This window comes from Nicotiana attenuata, unplaced genomic scaffold, assembly GCF_001879085.1.
Source record: "Nicotiana attenuata strain UT unplaced genomic scaffold, NIATTr2, whole genome shotgun sequence".
NCBI lineage: Eukaryota > Viridiplantae > Streptophyta > Magnoliopsida > Solanales > Solanaceae > Nicotiana > Nicotiana attenuata.
Window position 1 is genome coordinate 16,215 of NW_017672567.1, and position 18,239 is coordinate 34,453.

An 18,239-nucleotide genomic window follows, 5' to 3' on the forward strand; every position below is an offset into this window, starting at 1 on the left:
GGGTGTGTCAGCACTCCTAATTGTTGGGCATGACCATCAGCCTGCCATGGCCTTCCCTAACTCCCCCTCTATGCACTTGCACTCACTCTTAGACTCTAAGTTCTGCCCCCTCCTATGAGCCTTGCCTTGGGACCTTGAGTTCCTCTGAACTTGGACATTTGAGGGTCGACCCTTCCACATTGCACTATAATCTAATTCAGCAATGTATTTGGGGTGTAAGCATTGCCCGGAGTCCCCTTGAGGCTCTTGGGAACTTTGACACATCCCAAATAAGAGAAAGGCTTTGGAAATCTGATCTTTGGAAGTTGGTTTGTTTCATATTTCAGACCTGGGGTCTGAATTGGATTCTCTTTGGTTGGAATCTTTAATTTCTGATGTAATTATTTTTTACTTTTCTTGATTCATTCGGGTCTGTAATAACTTATGGGGGTTTTAGTGAAAAGGGGAGGGTCATTCATGTATGCATACGGGTAGAAACCATGATCTTAGGTGTTTATTCCTGCAATCCTGTCTCTAATTTCTGCACTTATGCATTTAGAAATCTTGCCTATAAGTTGTTTCATTACTGCATATAGAGATCCTGCCTATAAGTTGTTGCATTTCTGCATATAGAAATCATGAGTATAGGTTTTCTGCACTTCTACATATACATCTGCCATTAGGCAAATAGTCTATAGGTTAAAAAATAATAACAAGTTGCATCCTAGATACCATGTCTATAGGATTCTTGCATCCCGATAATCGTTTTAAAATCAGTAATGCTTAGAAATCATGCCTATAGGAGTAACCAATTGAATCAGATTCGTCTATTTCATCTACAAGTCTAAAATCAGTAATAATGTCATTTAAAATCTGCAGAGCTTGTGTTTTCTATAACCAGTAGGCCTTCTTTAAAATCAGCATACTTTTGCATTGTTAGATATCATGCCTATAGGTCTCACCTAGGCAAACCATTAGGTAATTAATTAACTGCACCAGTCTTTGATAATTACAACCAGCAGGCAGGCCTAATTCAGACTTCTTATCTGAAAATATGTGTTAAATCGGCCTGTCTTATCATTTAAGTTTAATTCATACCATAACCAGCATATGTAAGTCATGCTAAACAATTTGCTTCTTTAAATGAGGAGGCCTGTTTGAGCCTTTAAACTGCTATGTGTTGCCCCCTTAACTATTTTTTTTTATGTGTTTTGTTTGTCGCCTTAGACTTTTTATCCTTTTAAACTCTGAAAAGCTCCAATTTCCTTTCCTTTAAGGACTAGTAGTCCCAAATGCCTCCGGAACTGATAGGATTGGGACGGGTAATAGCATGCAATAAGTAATGATACCATTCTGCGCTTTAATACCTTAACGGAGTGGGAAATGGTAGATATGGATATGATGACCGGTGCGCTAATACCTCATGTAGCCCCTCTTCTGAGGAGTGATTACTGAGTATTGCATTGATGTGATCCATATTATTTATAAACCTAGGACCCCCCCCCCCTTCCCCTTTACTTGCTTATGTCTATTTTCAGAATTGTTCAAACTATCTCCTAAAAATTTCTGCCTTCTTTTTCTTCAAAACTTTCAATTTACTTGCAATATTATGTGAAAACCTCCTTCTATTTGAGCCCTTATTTGCTTACTTGTTATTTAAAGTCACAATTGTAACATGGCCAGGAACCACACTAGTGGATCCTGAGGATGCCTAACACCTTCCCCTCGGGATAATTTCTAGCCCTTACCCAAACTCTAGTTCTTCAACTCAAACCCTTCTTAGTGTCCTAATGCACTTTAATCATTAGGTGGCGACTCTTCAATTCCAAACCCAATTCCCAAAAGAGAATGAGTTGTCCTCCCAAACCAATTTCACGAGAAAAAGGGGGTGCGACACTGCCACCACTGTCAGATACATGCAGACATGATAAAGGTACCTCCAAACGATCTTAATGCAACAAGCTCACCATGGTCGTTCGCCGCTTGTTGGATGGATGTTATTGGGCCAATCGAGCCTGCCGCTTCCAATGGACACAGATTTATCCTGGTAGCAATCGACTATTTCACCAAATGGGTCGAAGCGGCATCTTACAGAGCAGTAACCAAAAAAGTCATGGCAGACTTTGTCCGCGACCGCATTGTTTGTCGATTCGGGATTCTAGAGTCAATCATTACTGATAATGGCTCCAACCTCAACAGTGACTTGATGAAAGCTATGTGTGAAACTTTCAAGATCAGGCATAGGAATTCCACAACCTATAAACCTCAGATGAATGGAGCCATAGAAGCCGCCAACAAGAATATCAAGAAGATATTGAGGAAAATGATAGAGAAGCATAAATAGTGGCAGGAGAAGTCATCATTCGCTCTACTAGTAAATCGCACCATAGTCCGCACATCAACCGGGGCAACCCCCTATATGTTGGTTTATGGTACAGAGGCAGTCATTACCGCTGAGGTAGAAATTCCTTCCTTAAGGATCATACAGGAAGCTGAGCTCGACGATGCAAAATGTGTGAAGAGTCGCTACGAGTAGCTAGCTCTTATAAATGGGAAAAGAATGAATGCGGTATGTCATGGTCAACTTTATCAGAACAGAATGTCCAGAGCCTTCAACAAAAGAGTCAAGCCGAGACAATTCGCGCGCGGGACAGCTGGTGTTAAAGAAAATTTTCCCGCATCAGAATGAAGCCTAAGGGAAATTCTCTCACAACTGGCAGGGTCCATACATGGTTCATCGGGTTCTGACAGGAGGAGCCCTCATACTTGCAGAAATGAACGGAGAAGTCTGGCCAAAGCCGATTAATTCAGATGCAGTCAAGCGTTACTATGTGTACATTTTATGATTTCCTCATAAATGTAAATTGAACTATGCCTGACCTGATTCCCGTTTAAGAGGGGATATATAGGCAGCCCTATGGTTTCGATCACAACTCAATAAAATTTCCATTTTTCCCCGCAATTGGAAACTGGGGCAGAATTTTGAGGAGGACCCTCAAAATTCCGAAGTAATTTCAGCTAATCATCGCAAGCAACAGGCAGAAACCTCAACCCATTAAATTGGGGCAGGATTTTGAGGAGGACCCTCCAAATTCCGTAGCAGGAGAGGTTGCAACGTCTTGAACCGCGTCACAGTCGTCGGTTCATCTAAAAGTTGTTTCTTAATTATATACTTATGTCATATTTTTACGAAATCATGCATGTTTATTACTGAAATCGCCTTGTTTAGCAACACTACCCCAATGATACATACAGTATCACCAGATCAAAGCCGAGCAGATCGAGCAGAGCCAACGAGGATACGAACTAACCTTTCCCATTTTACAAAACTCACGATTTTTCTTTGGATGCAGGCATTTGGGTCACGAAAGCATCAGGACATACTATACACTCACGAGATAAACATTATCCACGAATACAACTCTTAGAACCGTTGCACTTACCAATATTTGCTATCCATACACACCTGTGACATTCCGTATGTCACACCTGTGAGCATGTGATTTTTGCCCTATATGAATTACTCCTAGAAATTCAAAACAAAATAATTCATTTCAGTATTTATAATTTTGTGGATTTTTGTGGCATTTTTATGTTAATTGTTTGCATTTTATCTGTGCATTTTAATTCATAAAATACAAAAATATATTGCATCTTTGCATTTAGTATTTAACTTTGCATTATAGGATTAATTAACAAATTGGTTGTTTATGAAAAATGAAAAGTCAAAAAATATAGTTTAATTTGCACGATTAATCTTAGTTTTGATTTTTGAGAAGTTTTTGGTTAATTTATTTTTTAATTAATTGTGTTAATTATCATTTTAGGTTTAATTAGTTTTTTTTAGTTTTAGGAATTAATTTTGGTTTTAATCTAATCTAAAAATGAAAAAGAAAAAGAGAATAGAAGAAAGGAAAAACAAAAAAAGAAAATGAAAGGAAATGGTTGTCTTTAATATAAGACCCAATTAATTGGGCCAATTGCATTTGCTGTGTTCTGGCCCAAAGCATTCATCTGCTTCTCAGCACCCGTTTGCCCCGCTCCAGCCCAAGCCAGTGCTATAACCTGGTCCAAACCATTTAGGCATCAAGATAACTCAAACGACATAGTATGGAGTCAAAACTACGTCGTTTTGAGTTCCAGGGTTTAAAATAGATCTTGACCCTTCATTATATCTTATCTAATGGTCTTGAAACTATCCCCATTTTTAATTAAAAGTGTCCAAACCCTCTCAGTTAAACCTACGACCAACCCACAGTACTTCATCTCCTTCTTTCATCCCTTTATCACAGATGAACCCTAACGCCGCCCTCTTCACCCACCGACGGCGCCTCCACCAAACGACCTCAAATTTACACCATGAAGCCCCCTCACCTCCCTCATATCAAATCCACAAAGATTTTTCCTCAAATCACCCCCAAGCTCTTCGAATATGATTTTGAAAAAAGGCCGTAAATCCTTAAAGTCCAAGTCAGCGGGTTTATTGACGATGTTTGACTATAATGGGCCTTATTCATGTGTTTTCACATGAAAAAATACGACTAAGGGCTATTCCAGTCAAGGATTCGAGGTAGCTTATTAGAGTTTTAGCGAAGTTGTTCCGGGTCAGTTCTAGGTATCATCCTTGTTCGTTTTTTTGGATGTGTACGTATTTTGCTTTTCTACTTCATCTCCTTTCTTTGGATTCTGTTGTTTTGATTTTTCTGATTATGCATGCTTGGTCAAGTTGTGATTCTTTCTTAATTGATTAATGTGTTTAAACAATTTGGTTAATTAGTAGTAAGTTGGTTTAGGCGTAATTGTGATATTGCGAATTTTTCTTAAGAATCAGAATTGTTAGAATAATTTTGTAGAGTCTTGGGCAGAATGGAAGTGGAATGTTCATTTGTCTGGTTCGAAATCAGCCTTGGGCTCTTTGAGTCATTCGTTACCAATCCAAAGAGGCCAAGTTGTTTTGAGCCCGGGTTCCATTGGGTCAAGGGTAATAACAGGGTTCTAAAAGGGTAGTTTGGTAATTGGGTAGGAGGAACATTTCTGTTATAGAGGATAAGGTTGGGGGGTCACATGTGAGGAGTGAGGAGGGAATTTCAGCTCTTATCTGGGGGAGGAAATGGTTTTTTTTCAGAATTAGAAGTTAACTCAGGGGTGGAATTGAATAAAAAGAAAGTTAAAAGGGGGTAAAGGGGGAATAGTTGAGCCTGAAGGTCTGCCCTAATCCATTGCCTATAAAGGCATCATAAACTTGCCTTTCAAGGCAAGATTTAGAAATCTAAAAAATCCTAAAAGTTCACAGGCGGCTAAAAAAAACTACAAAGAGTTTCACTATTCCATTGAAATTATCCTGAAATTCCTGAGAATCATTATTCTAAATTGAGTTCTGAGCATCAAAAGCTCAAAATGAGTTGAATCAGTGAGATATTGGAGTGTTTTGGTTCATTTTGGGTGGAGTTTGACTGTTGTATTCTGTCGACATTGTGTTGATTTCAAGTCTGGTGCAAAAATGGTTATTATTGGGTCGTTTCTGGGTTAACTTTGCTGCTGAAAATACTTGTTGTCACTGTCTGGCTGATCCCTGTTCTTCTTTTCTTTTGCACTTTTCCAGGGATTCACCTCATCTCTGAATGAAGAGCCTGTTTGGACATGAAGTTGGTTTGGTCGCTTTAGGATTTGTAATTGAGTAACTATGTAAATGATATTTCTGAATTTGAGATGAATCACTTCGTGTGTATAGTTTATTCTGCATTATGTATAGATACTTAGCTTTATTGTTCTCTTTGCTTGATTCATCTTAAGGTTTTAAAATTCCAATAGCGTTTAAATCTAAGTGGTTTGTATAAAGGGCATTTGAAAGTCATTCGAACAAGGACATTTTTGTGTGCTGTGGCATGAGAATTACAAGGGCTCATGTTAAGTCCCAGAAACCTTGCTTGTTGCTAGAATGACAGCTTCTTTGTGCAATCTGGTAGGTAGAGGGGAATAATATAGTGAAGCATCTCATAGCACATTTGTTAGTGTTTAACTCTTGCATGATTGAATGCAATTCAGATTTCATAATGTTACATCTTGAATTTTTCATTTCATATTGAAATTGCTAATTGGAAATTAAAGGAGGAATCCTGACTTTACAGTTGGATGTTACTGCACACTTCAGTTAGGTATAGGATTATCAAATGAATACTTTAAGTGTGATATGTGGCCTGGATGATCATTTTTTAGATTGTTGTGTTTTGGAGATTACTTTGTTGGTAATTTGATTTTAGGGGGTCAAGTGTTGATTGTGAGAGTTAGTAGTATTTCTTTGCTATAGTTCTGAATGTCAAGATAACCTACATATGAAGAGTTTTTCTTTGATTTTTGTTTAACGTGGAATGAATACACTGCCTTGCAAAAATGCTTCAAAACAGAGTGTTCAAACGGGCAAAAATCGCTCGTATCCGCTCACTTATCTTGTCCGAAAACTCTTCGTGTTTCCAAGTAAAGAGGGGCAACTGTGAGCATGTGATTTTTTCCCTATATGAATTACTCTCAGAAATTCAAAACAAAATACTTCATTTCAGTATTTATAATTTTGTGGATTTTTGTGGAATTTTTATGTTAATTGTTTGCATTTTTTCTGTGCATTTTAATTCATAAAATACAAAAATATCTCGCATCTTTGCATTTAGGATTCAACTTTGCATTATAGGATTAATTAACAAATTGGTTGTTTATGAAAAATGAAAAGTCAAAAAATATAGTTTAATTTGCACGTTTAATCTTAGTTTTGATTTTTGAGTAGTTTTTGGTTAATTTATTTTTTAATTAATTGTGTTAATTATCATTTTAGGTTTAATTAGATTTTTTTTTAGTTTTAGGAATTAATTTTGGTTTTAATCTAATCTGAAAATGAAATAGAAAAAGAGAAAAAGAAGAAAGGAAAAAGTAAAAAAGAAAATGAAAGGAAATGGTTGTCTTTAATATAAGATCCAATTAATTGGGCCAATTGCATTTGTTGTGTTCTGGCCCAAAACATTCATCTGCTTCTCAGCACCCGTTTGCCCCGCTCCAGCCCAAGCCAGTGCTACAACCCGGTCCAAACCATTTAGGCATCAAGATAACTCAAACGACGTAGTATGGAGTCAAAAACTACGTCGTTTTGCATTCCAGGGTTTAAAATAGATCTTGACCCTTCATTATATCTCATCTAATGGTCCTGAAACTATCCCCATTTTTAACTAAAAGTGTCCAAACCCTCTCAGTTAAACCTACGACCAACCCACAGTACTTCATCTCCTTCTTTCATCCCTTTATCACAGATGAACCCTAACGCCGCCCTCTTCACCCACCGGCGGCGCCTCCACCAAACGGCCTCAAATTTACACCATGAAGCCCCCTCACCTCCCTCATATCAAATCCACAAAGATTTTTCCTCAAATCACCCCCAAGCTCTTCGAATATGATTTTGAAAGAAGGCCGTAAATCCATAAAGTCCAACTCAGCGGGTTTATTGACGTTGTTTGACTATAATGGGCCTTATTCATGTGTTTTCATATGAAAACACACGACTAAGGGCTATTCCAGTCAAGGATTCGAGGTAGCTTATCAGAGTTTTAGCGAAGTTGTTCTGGGTCAGTTCTAGGTATCATCCTTGTTCGTTTTTTTGGTCGTGTACGTATTTTGCTTTTCTGCTTCATCTCCTTTCTTTGGATTCTGTTGTTTTAAGTTTTCTGATTATTCATGCTTGGTCAAGTTGTGATTCTTTCTTTATCGATTAATGTGTTTAAACAATTTGGTTAATTAGTAGTAAGTTGGTTTAGGCGTAATTGTGATATTGCAGATTTTTCTTAAAAATCAGAATTGTTAGAATAATTTTGTTGAGTCTTGGGCAGAGTGGAAGTGTAATGTTCATTTGGGCTCTTTCGGAATTAGCCTTGGGCTCTTTGAGTCATTCGTGACCAATCCAAAGAGGCCAAGTTATTTTGAGTCCGGGTTCCATTGGGTCAAGGGTAACAATAGGGTTCTAAAAGGGTAGTTTGGTAATTGGGTAGGAGGAATATTTCTATTATAGAGGATAAGGTTGGGGGGGTCACATGTGAGGAGTGAGGAGGGAATTTCAGCTCTTATCCGGGGGAGGAAATATTTTTTTTTTCAGAATTAGAAGTTAACTCAGGGGTGAAATTGAATAAAAAAGAAAGTTAAAAGGGGGTAAAGGGGGAATAGTTGATCCTGAAGGTCTGCCCTAATCCATTGCCTATAAAGGCATCATAAACTTGCCTTTCAAGGCAAGATTTAGAAAGCTAAAAAATCCTAAAAGTTCACAGGCGGCTAAAAAAAAAGCTACAAAGAGTTGTCATTATTCCATTGAAATTATCCTGAAATTCCTGAGAATCATTATTCTAAATTGAGTTCTGAGCATCAAAAGCTCAAAATGAGTTGAATCAGTGGGATATTGGAGTGTTTTGGTTCATTTTGGGTGGAGTTTGACTGTTGGATTCTGTCGACATTGTGTTGATTTCAAGTCTGGTGCAAAAATGGTTATTATTGGGTTGTTTCTGGGTTAACTTTGCTGCTGAAAATACCTATTGTCACTGTCTGGCTGATCCATGTTCTTCTTTTCTTTTGCACTTTTCCAGTATTCACCTCATCTCTGAATGAATGAGCCTGTTTGGACATGAAGTTGGTTTGGTCGCTTTAGGATTTGTAATTGAGTAACTATGTAAATGATATTTCTGCATTTGAGATAAATCACTTCGTGTGTACAGTTTATTCTACATTATGTATAGATACTTAGCTTTATTATTCTCTTTACTTGAGTCATCTTAAGGTTTTAAAATTCCAGTAGCGTTTATATCTAAGTGGTTTGTATAAAGGGCATTTGAAAGTCATTCGAACAGGGACATTTTTGCGTGCTGTGGCATGAGAATTAAAAGGGCTCATGTTAAGTCCCAGAAACCTTGCTTGTTGCTAGAATGGCAGCTTCTTTGTGCAATCTGGTAGGTAGAGGGGAATAATAGAGTGAAGCATCTCATAGCACATTTGTTAGTGTTTAACTCTTGCATGATTGAACGCAATTCAGGTTTCATAATGTTACATCTTGAATTTTTCATTTCATGTTGAAATTGCTAATTGGAAATTAAAGGAGGAATCCTGACTTTACAGTTGGATGTTGATAACCGTGATTTGTACATGTTTTATACCCATTCTTACCTGAGCTTTGTGCATTAATTGCCATAATTTAGTCCCAAAATACTTACAAGTTGCGCTTGATTGCAGGTTTGAGCGACAAGATGACAAATATCAAAGATCGGCTCAAAAAGGAGTGAAGTCTGCCAAGTGTCAAAAGACAACTGAAATGGGGATTAAGATGACCTGCGCGGTCCGCACTGCTTTGCCACGCGGCCGCGCAGGAGAGTTCAGAGGCTGGGTTATTTCAAGGCCAACCTGCGGGGTCCGCACTGCTTTGCCACGCGGCCGCGCAGGAAAGTTCAAAGAACATGTAAAATCCAGGTCAAGCTGCGCGGTCCGCACCCCTTTCTACGCGGTCCGCGCCCATGAGATTCAGAGACTGAGGAATTCAAGGCACAAGTGCCAACGCGGCCGCACACCAAAGCAGTGCAGTCCGCGTGGGTAAAGTTCAGAGAGTAATGTTTTTGGCAAGATTTGCTACGCGGCCGCGCATCAGTTCTACGCAGTCCGCGTAAAACAGCCAACACGGCCGCATGACATAAGTTTGCGGTCCGCATCCCCCAGTTCCAGAAGCAAGATTTGAAGACCAATTGCCCTCCGCGGCCTCGCACCATTAGTGTGCGGTCCGCGCCAGACCCTCAGGGGTATTTTTGTCCGGTTTTTCCTGTGTAGTATAAATAGAACATTTTACTTTTTAGGTTAAGTTTTGTGTATCAGATAGCTGCTGAGTTCGAGACTTCTTAGTATTAGCCTATTTTGGGCAATTTCTTCTTGTATTAACGTGGATTTGAGTAGATTAACATTGTAGTTAATGATTATGTCAATTTCATCTAGTATTTCTTCTATTTCTGTTTCTTCCATGTCTAGCTAAACCCATTAGCTAGGGTTGTGGCTCAACCCTAATGTGGGTAATTAATGGGTGTGATTGATTAATGCATGAATGATATTGGGTGTTTGGTATTTGGGTTAATTGTATGTTTTCACTAAGATTTGGTGGTTGCAAACACTAAGTCTAGCTTAGTGGGTCTTGACTCTTCTTGAGAAAGAGAGTCTATGACCTCACAATTGACCCAACAAGGATTTGGGATGGACCCATGAGAATGGTAGTCCCAAGTAACGGGTTAAACCTCGAGAGAGTAATTACCCCACTTGAACCCTAAGTTGCTTGGACAAATTAGCCTACCCAATTGGTTTCGAGAGAGCCAATTAGGCAAAATCACCCTCTCTACCGAGAGGTGTGAGGGTGAGTGCATTAGTGCAACAGTTATACCATATTCCCCATTATTATCGTTCTTATGTTAGAAATCTCTACCCGTTAGTTGACCACCTAGGTAAATGCCACGACCCTAGTGCCTTTCTCTATCTTGCATACAATCTAGTAGTGATAATCTAGCATAATTTAGTCTCAATATTGTAGTTGATAATTTGTAGTTATAAACAAAAGAAAACCAAAAATGTTAGAAGATCAATTAGGAGCCAAAACGCACTTCTAGGCTTAACAAATACTCAACTCCAAATCGAAGCTCTCTGTGGAAAATTGACCCTGATACCACTATTGGGTAAAAGTATTCGTGCCCGCTCTTTCATAGGATTGAGTTTGCACCGATCAGATGTTACTGCACGCTTCAGTTAGGTATATGATTATCAAATGAACACTTTAAGTGTAATATGTGGCCTGGATGATCATTTTTTTAGATTGTTGCGTTCTGGAGATTACTTTGTTGGTAATTTGATTTTAGGGGGTCAAGTGTTGATTATGAGAGTTAGTAGTATTTCTTTGCTATAGTTTTGAATGTCAAGATAACCTACATATGAAGAGTTTTTCTTTGATTTTTGTTTAACGTGGAATGAATACACTGCCTTGCTTTAAAAATCAGGATATCTTTGACGGTTGGTAAATTTGTAAGCAAATCCCTGGCCTGCCCGGTTTCAGGGATTCGATCCTTTGATCCCTCCCATGCGGCTTGGGTTGCTTTGTCCGATTTGGGTTGGTCTCAGGCCCATTATCTGTTCTTATTGGGAACCTCTATCTGGTGTGCATGCCTCATATGGTTTGGGCTCTTTTGGGCCCAAGACAGAAACGGTAGCTAGTCTGTTAACAATTGAATGGTAGGCTCCGGGCCTTTCAAGCTAGGTAGCAGATTCGAACTAAGGATCTTTTACCCGTAACGGAGATCGTCCTTGTTCGGGTTTGGGCTTGAGCTTGGGGCCTGCATGTCCTTGAATACCCCGTTGTTAGTCAATTCATATTGTTAATTAACTAAGTTTTTGGAATAGAGACGAATCCTAATAGCTAATAGTAGTCTATCTTTAGGACATCCTTCAAAATAAATTGAGGTGCGCCGCGTCAAACAAAACTGACAAATAGCGCGGCCCTCTTTAATTATGCCTTTAAAATACTTAGAACTTGAGGTGCGCCATTTAGCTAATTTCATGGCCCTCACAAAGTTAACAACGCGTAGTTGCTTTAGGCGCGTATTTTAATAATTTACCTTCTTAAACTCGGGTGTGCATTTCATGTGACCCAAATCAAATCCCAAAAAGTTGAATAAAATTTGTTCAGGATTGCGGGTGTATTTCGTGTGACGCGATCCAAAGACACGTTTTAAACGACGTTCAACTTTCTTTAAAAAATTTGGATAAAAGCGGTTAAAAGCTAAAATTGGCACATAGGTTCAAAATGTATTAAAATCAGATAACTAAGCCAGATATGACAGTTGAGCGACCGTGCTAGAACCACGGAACGCGGGAATGCCTAACACCTTCTCCCGGGTTAACAGAATTCCTTACTTGGATTTCTGGTTCGCGGACTGTTAAACAGAGTCAACTTTTCCTCGATTCGGGATTCAACCGGTGACTTGGGACACCATTAATTATCCCAAGTGGCGACTCTGAATCTTAACAATAAATCCCGATTCGATTGTCCTTTAATTGGAGAAACTCCTTTACGACCTTACGGGTGTAGTGAAAAAGGAGGTGTGACAGCTCTGGCGACTCTGCTAGGGACAAGAACCCAGAACTTTTGTTCAGGGTTCAGAATCCGAGCTTAGATAAATTGTTATGTTTGGCTTTATCTGATATTGTTACATGATTTGTGCCTACTGTGTTAATTGACTGCTTTTACCGCTTTGATATTTCGTGGATTGTATATAAACTGTTACGAAACCCATCTCCTCTCTGAGTCTTCTAAATCATGAAGAAGGGTTCACTTCGTGTGACTTCTTTTCTGTCTAGAGACCAATCCCATTTTAGAACGAGGTTCGGATAAGTTGCTAAGCCGGCGAAGCTTCTATATTCTCGATACGCTGCCTCCTCCTCGGCTCGAGATGTCCGCTCGGGTAAGCCAGGTCTAGTACAATAAACCCAGGTTTTGAACCTAGAATAACACAGCCCATGCCGGATCCCTAGTAGAAACGTTTGTTTGCATCATGTGCATTTGACTTTGGAGATTCAACACAGGGGTTGGGTCTGTCTAGGACAGGTGCACCTGAAATGAAAAAGACCATCCTGATGCATCTTACTTGCTACCTGTGCATTTATTTTCTTCGGACTTGCATGCTGACCGACTTTTGAATATTGGGAAAAATGAAAAAAAAATTGAAAAAAGAGTGTGAGAGAAATAGCAGGGTAGAGGGTTAATAGAGTTAATCACCGGTTTTGAAAATACCAATGCCCAAATAGTGTCGAAACTCTGCCGAATTTTTAAGAAAATAAAAAAAAAAGAATGTTTTTATTTTTAAATAGTTTGTTTTATTTGAAAAGCAAGAGAAAAAAAAGAGTCTTTATTTTTAGTTTGTCTTGTTTTCAAAATAGTTTATTTGCCATTGGAAAAGAAAAAATTAGTTTGTTTTGTTTGCCATTGAAAAAGAAAAAGCAAAAGAAAAAAAGAGTCTTTATTTTTGATTTGTCTTGTTTTTAAAATAGTTTATTTGCCAAATGGAAAGGAAAAAATAGTTTGTTTTATTTGCCATTGAAATAGAAAAAGAAAAGAAAAAAGAGTCTTGTTTTCAAAAATAGTTTGTTTGATTTGCCCGAACTACGCCGGTTTGATTCTCACAGGATGTGGGATACGTAGGCAACCCCCATCGGGTCCAACTTTCTTTGTTTTGCAAAAAATAGCCCGAAATGAAAAAAAATTTGTTTTATTGTAAATAGGTAAGGTGATGCCATTTTTGACAAAAATAGCCGAATGTTCCCGAAAGGAACGCCGGAAGGCTGATTTTGCATAAACAGCCACCTTTGGTCATTTTTCAAGGTTTTGACCGGTTAGCGCACGCAGCCTTAAAATCTTCGTCCCCGAAGTACTGAAAGGTCGTGTTCGAGAAACCGGGTCTTTCATTTTAATTTGAAAAAAAAAACAAGAAAAATAGTCAGTTTTGCTTTGAGTCAAATAAATTTTACCTTTTGCTTAATCACCTTAATAAATGTGCAAGATGAGCACGAATGAAACTGAACCTTTCACAGTCTTTAATGAGGTCCCCCTACAGCTTCACATGTGGTGGAATGATCTGGAAAAGGGTAGCAAAGAAACAGTGGTGAGAATCCTGGGAGGTCTCGTCGGTTTACTGAATGTCAAGCCAAGATCGGATATCATCGAAGCCTTAATACCTTTTTGGGACCCGACTCGCAATGTATTTCACTTTTCTGACTTTGAGCTTACACCCACGCTGGAGGAAGTTGCGGGTTATGCAGGTCTAAATGGAAACCTGAGGGGTCAGTATCTTTTGTCACCAAGGCCAGTATCTCCACACCGATTTTTGGATCTACTAAATATTAGCCGGAATGTTCAGAATGAGGACTTGTCTGGAGGATGTTGCACTCTCTTGTTCCTGTATCAACGATATGGTAATCCTTGGGGTTTCGAAGAGCCAAATCTTGGGTTGACCCATGCTGGAAACATAAACAAATGGGAAGCAAGGCGAACTTTGGCGTTCATAGCAGCATTTTGGGAGTCGTGGTCTGTCCACGAAAAGATAAGAAGATAGAGATAGGCCTTGTAGGGATGGTTGATGTTGCAATCAAAAGGGCCGACAGTACCGCGGTTCCCCTAATCTTGTCAGAAATCTACCGAGCTTTGACTGTATGCAGGGATGGAGGAAATTTTTTCCAAGGTTGCAATCTGTTACTTCAATTGTGCATGCAAGAACAACTCTGCCACCGGGTGGGATATATGAACTACGGTTTGACCGGGTTAAGCTGCATCGAAGAATTTGAGAAGCGAGTAATGGGTGTTGCATTTCCTGAGGGTACCGAAGCTTGGCTTGTACAATTGAGATCCTTGACTGCCGATCAAATTGAATGGGCATTTGGGTGGTTGCCCGTCACTGAGGTAGTATACATGTCAGCTAGAGAGTGTCATATTCTTCTAACGGGCATCCGGAGTATCCAGCCATATGCTCCCCACCGAGTATTGCACCAGCTGGGAAGGTTTCAAGTTGTCCCTAATTATGAAGACCTGAGTAAGCAAGTCATTAAGTTAGGTCCAAGAGCCGCATTTCCGGAGGATAAAATTCAAAAGCTGTGGAATGAATGCAGATTCCTCGAGCCTAGAACCATGGTCCGAGATCTAGCTAAAGGTGAGGTGGACCCGAAGTATAATGTCTGGTTTGGGAAAAGGTTCCAGATTCCTCAAAGGCCTGCTAAAAGAGCCCATGTCCAGCAATTTACTAATGACTCACAAGAACAATGGGGTTGGTTGGCAAAAGAAGAAAGCTACAGGGCAAAAATAGGCAAGCTGGAACAACAAGTTAGGGACCTGCAATTTGAAAATAGTGTGCAAGTTGCTGCCAATAAGGGAGAAAAGAACAAACTGACTCAAGAAAATGAGGCTCTCAAGGACCAAATCCGGAAGTTGAAAATAGTTGTCTGAAACCCAAGGAGGAGTCGAGCAGATTAAAGACTGATAAGTGGGCTGAAAAAGAAAATCATTGAGTGTTAGGAAGATCTGGAGAAGTCCGAGGGTACTATAGCAAGACTCCGGGCATAATGGGCAAAGAAAACGAAAGAGCGCACACAGTTCGTAAAGCAGATGAAGAAAGATTATGAAAAGACCATTGCTAATGTGAGAAGGAAAATGACCACCCTCGAGAACGAGGCATCCAAACAGGCCAAGGACTTTAAAGCCGATAGGGAACATTGCTATGATTTGATGGACAGAATGGAGGAGGAAATGCAACAGTTACAGAGTCAACATCTTCATGACTCTCAGGTTTTGAAAGCTAGAAGTGATAAGATAGGGCGCCTGCTCCTAGAAAAAAGCCGAACCAGAGACAGGATTCTGACCATTGCCCACTCCATCGCTAGGAAATGTCAAGTGTGTGAGAACATGACTCGTACCACCTTTTTTGCGGTGGTAATGACCTTTGTCAAACAGATAATGAACGATTTGGAGCAACTGCAAAGGGGTCTTGCACCTAAGCCCACTGTAACGACCCGGCCGGTCGTTTTTAGAATTGATGTCCCGTTCCCCTATTAACTGCTTCCTTATGTTTCATTAACGGTATTGGGTGCGTTAGAATTGAATTGGAGTGATTTTTGATAAGAAATGAGACACTTAGTCTCTTTTAAGAAGGCTTAAGTTGGAAAAGTCAACTGAGCATTGACTTATGAGTTAGCTGCCTCGGAATGGAAATCTGATGGTTCCGTTAGCTCCGTTAGGTTATTTCGGGGTTGGGAGCGTGTTCGGAAGGTGTTTTGGAAGTCTGTAGCTCATTTAGGCTAGAAATGCCGAAAGCTAGTATTTTGGCGATTTCCGGTGATAGGTGAGATTTTGATCCGAGGGTCGGAACCGAGTTCCGAAAGTTACTGTAGCTTCGTTAGGTGATTTGGGATATGTGTGCAAAATTTCAAGTCATTCGGACATGTTTAGGTCAGTTTTTTGATTAAATGCGAGTTTCGGAAGTTTTGGTTGAACTTAGGCTTGAATCCGTTGAGGATTGGTGATTTATGTGTTGTTGGATGTGTTTTATGATTGGAACAAGTTCATATGATGTTTTAGGATGGGTATTCACTTTTGGTTGAGGTCCCAGGGACCTCGGGGTGATTTCGGGTGGCTAACTGGAACTTTTGAAGTTGGAAAATTTCATAATAGACGAAGTTGTAAATGAGTGTGCACAAGACCTCCCTTTAAACGATCATATCTCCAGTTCTATCAAATTAAAGATCTCCGAGTCTAGTTTCTAACCTTCAAACCGTTCGTCATTTGGACATTCCTACACAAAGTTATGATCAAATTACCAAAGGCTGGAAAATGCGAACTTGTGTCAAATCTGTGACCACAAAACCTGTCGCATTTAGCACTCTGCGGTCGCATTTCTGTCGCAGATTGGGCCAGTGTAGCCCAGTTTTGGGTGCCGATTCTGCGGTGCATTCTGCAGCTCGCATGTTCATTCTACGGTCCGTTATGCTACAGCAGACCCGACTTCGGAGGGTTAACTTTCCACTTTTTATAACCCGACCCCATTTCAATACATATGCTTTGGGGTTCATTTTGGGGTGATTTTCTGAGCATTCTAGAGATATCTGAGAGCATTTTAGAGAGAGAATGGGGGAACTCACCATTTAAATCATCCAATCTTGCATCAATCTTCAAGAATCGAAGAACCCAATCACAAGTTCTTCATCAAAGAGGTAAGGTTCTATACCCTAGTCTTCAATCTCGTTTTTGGGTGATTGTTGAGTAAGAATTCATGTGAAAACTAGATATAAGTCATATGTGGTCATTGTTAGACAATAATATGGGATTATCATCAAATATCTTAGCTAGATTACTCATTTTGGGGTGAAATCCAAAGGTTTGAGCCTAGGGATTTGAAAGAATTGATTTGATGATTTGGAGGCCGAATTGTTGTCGGATTTTGGTAAAATTTGTATGGTTGAACTCGTGAGAAGATGAGGAATCTGGTGATGTAAATTTTTGTGATTTTTCCGAGACGTGGGGCCCGAGGGGCATTTTGGTCATTTTACATAATTTCGCATATTAGCTTAGAATTTAATTATAGAATAAATTACTTGAATTATTATTTACAATATGCGATTTAATTGAATAGATTTGAGCCATTTGGAGTCGAATACTCGTGGCAAAGACGTGGTTTTGGGTTGACTTGCACTTGTTCGAGGTAAGTGGCTTGTCTAACCTTGTGTGGGGGACTTTGTCCCTTAAGATATGGAATTTGGTAATTGAATGCCTTGTACGTGAGGTGACGGGCGCGTACTTGTGCTAATTGTTGAAAATTCATTTTATTTAAATTAATTAAATTGTGTGTTCTTGCGTAATTGTCTATTATAAATGCAATTTAAAATGTGTTAGCTTAAGAAAAGCATGTTTAGCTGACTTCTTGCCTATTTGCTTAAACTGCCTTGTTTGTATTCTAAGAAGCATATTAGGCTAGAATCTACTATTAATTGTTATGAGTTTGGTAGTTATTTGATATTTCTGAGCTGTTGTTGTTTGATTTAAATTTGGGACTACGGGACGGTATCTCGAGAGTTTCCCCTGCACGTGTTATGTTCTAAGACTGAGAGTGCGGGATACCAAGAGATTCCTGGCACAGAAATGATTATATATGGAGGATGCCATGAGATCCTCGGGATACTAAGAGATCCCTAAGTTATTATTGAGGATACCCAGAGATCTTAGAATTATTATTGAGGATACCAAGAGATCCTAGAATTATTATTGAGGATACCAAGAGATCCCAGAATTATTATTGAGGATACCAAGAGATCCTAGAATTATTATTGAGGATACCAGGAGATCCTCGAGATACCAAGAGATCCCCGAACGATTTATGGAGGATACCAAGATATCCTCGGGATACCAGGAGATCCCCGATGATAAATATCCGGTTGTGGCTTGTACCTCTATTCATTGATTGTGTTTGCTATCTGTTACTGTTTTACCTACTTTCTTGCTGGATTTCTGCTGTGATTATACTCATATTGTCTCCTCATTATCATATTGATTATTATGTTTTACCTTAATAGGGCCCTGAACTTCCTCGTCACTACCCAACCGAGGTTAGGCTTGGCACTTACTGAGTACCGCTGTGGTGTACTCATGCCTCTTCTGCGCATGTTTTTCATGTGCAGACCCA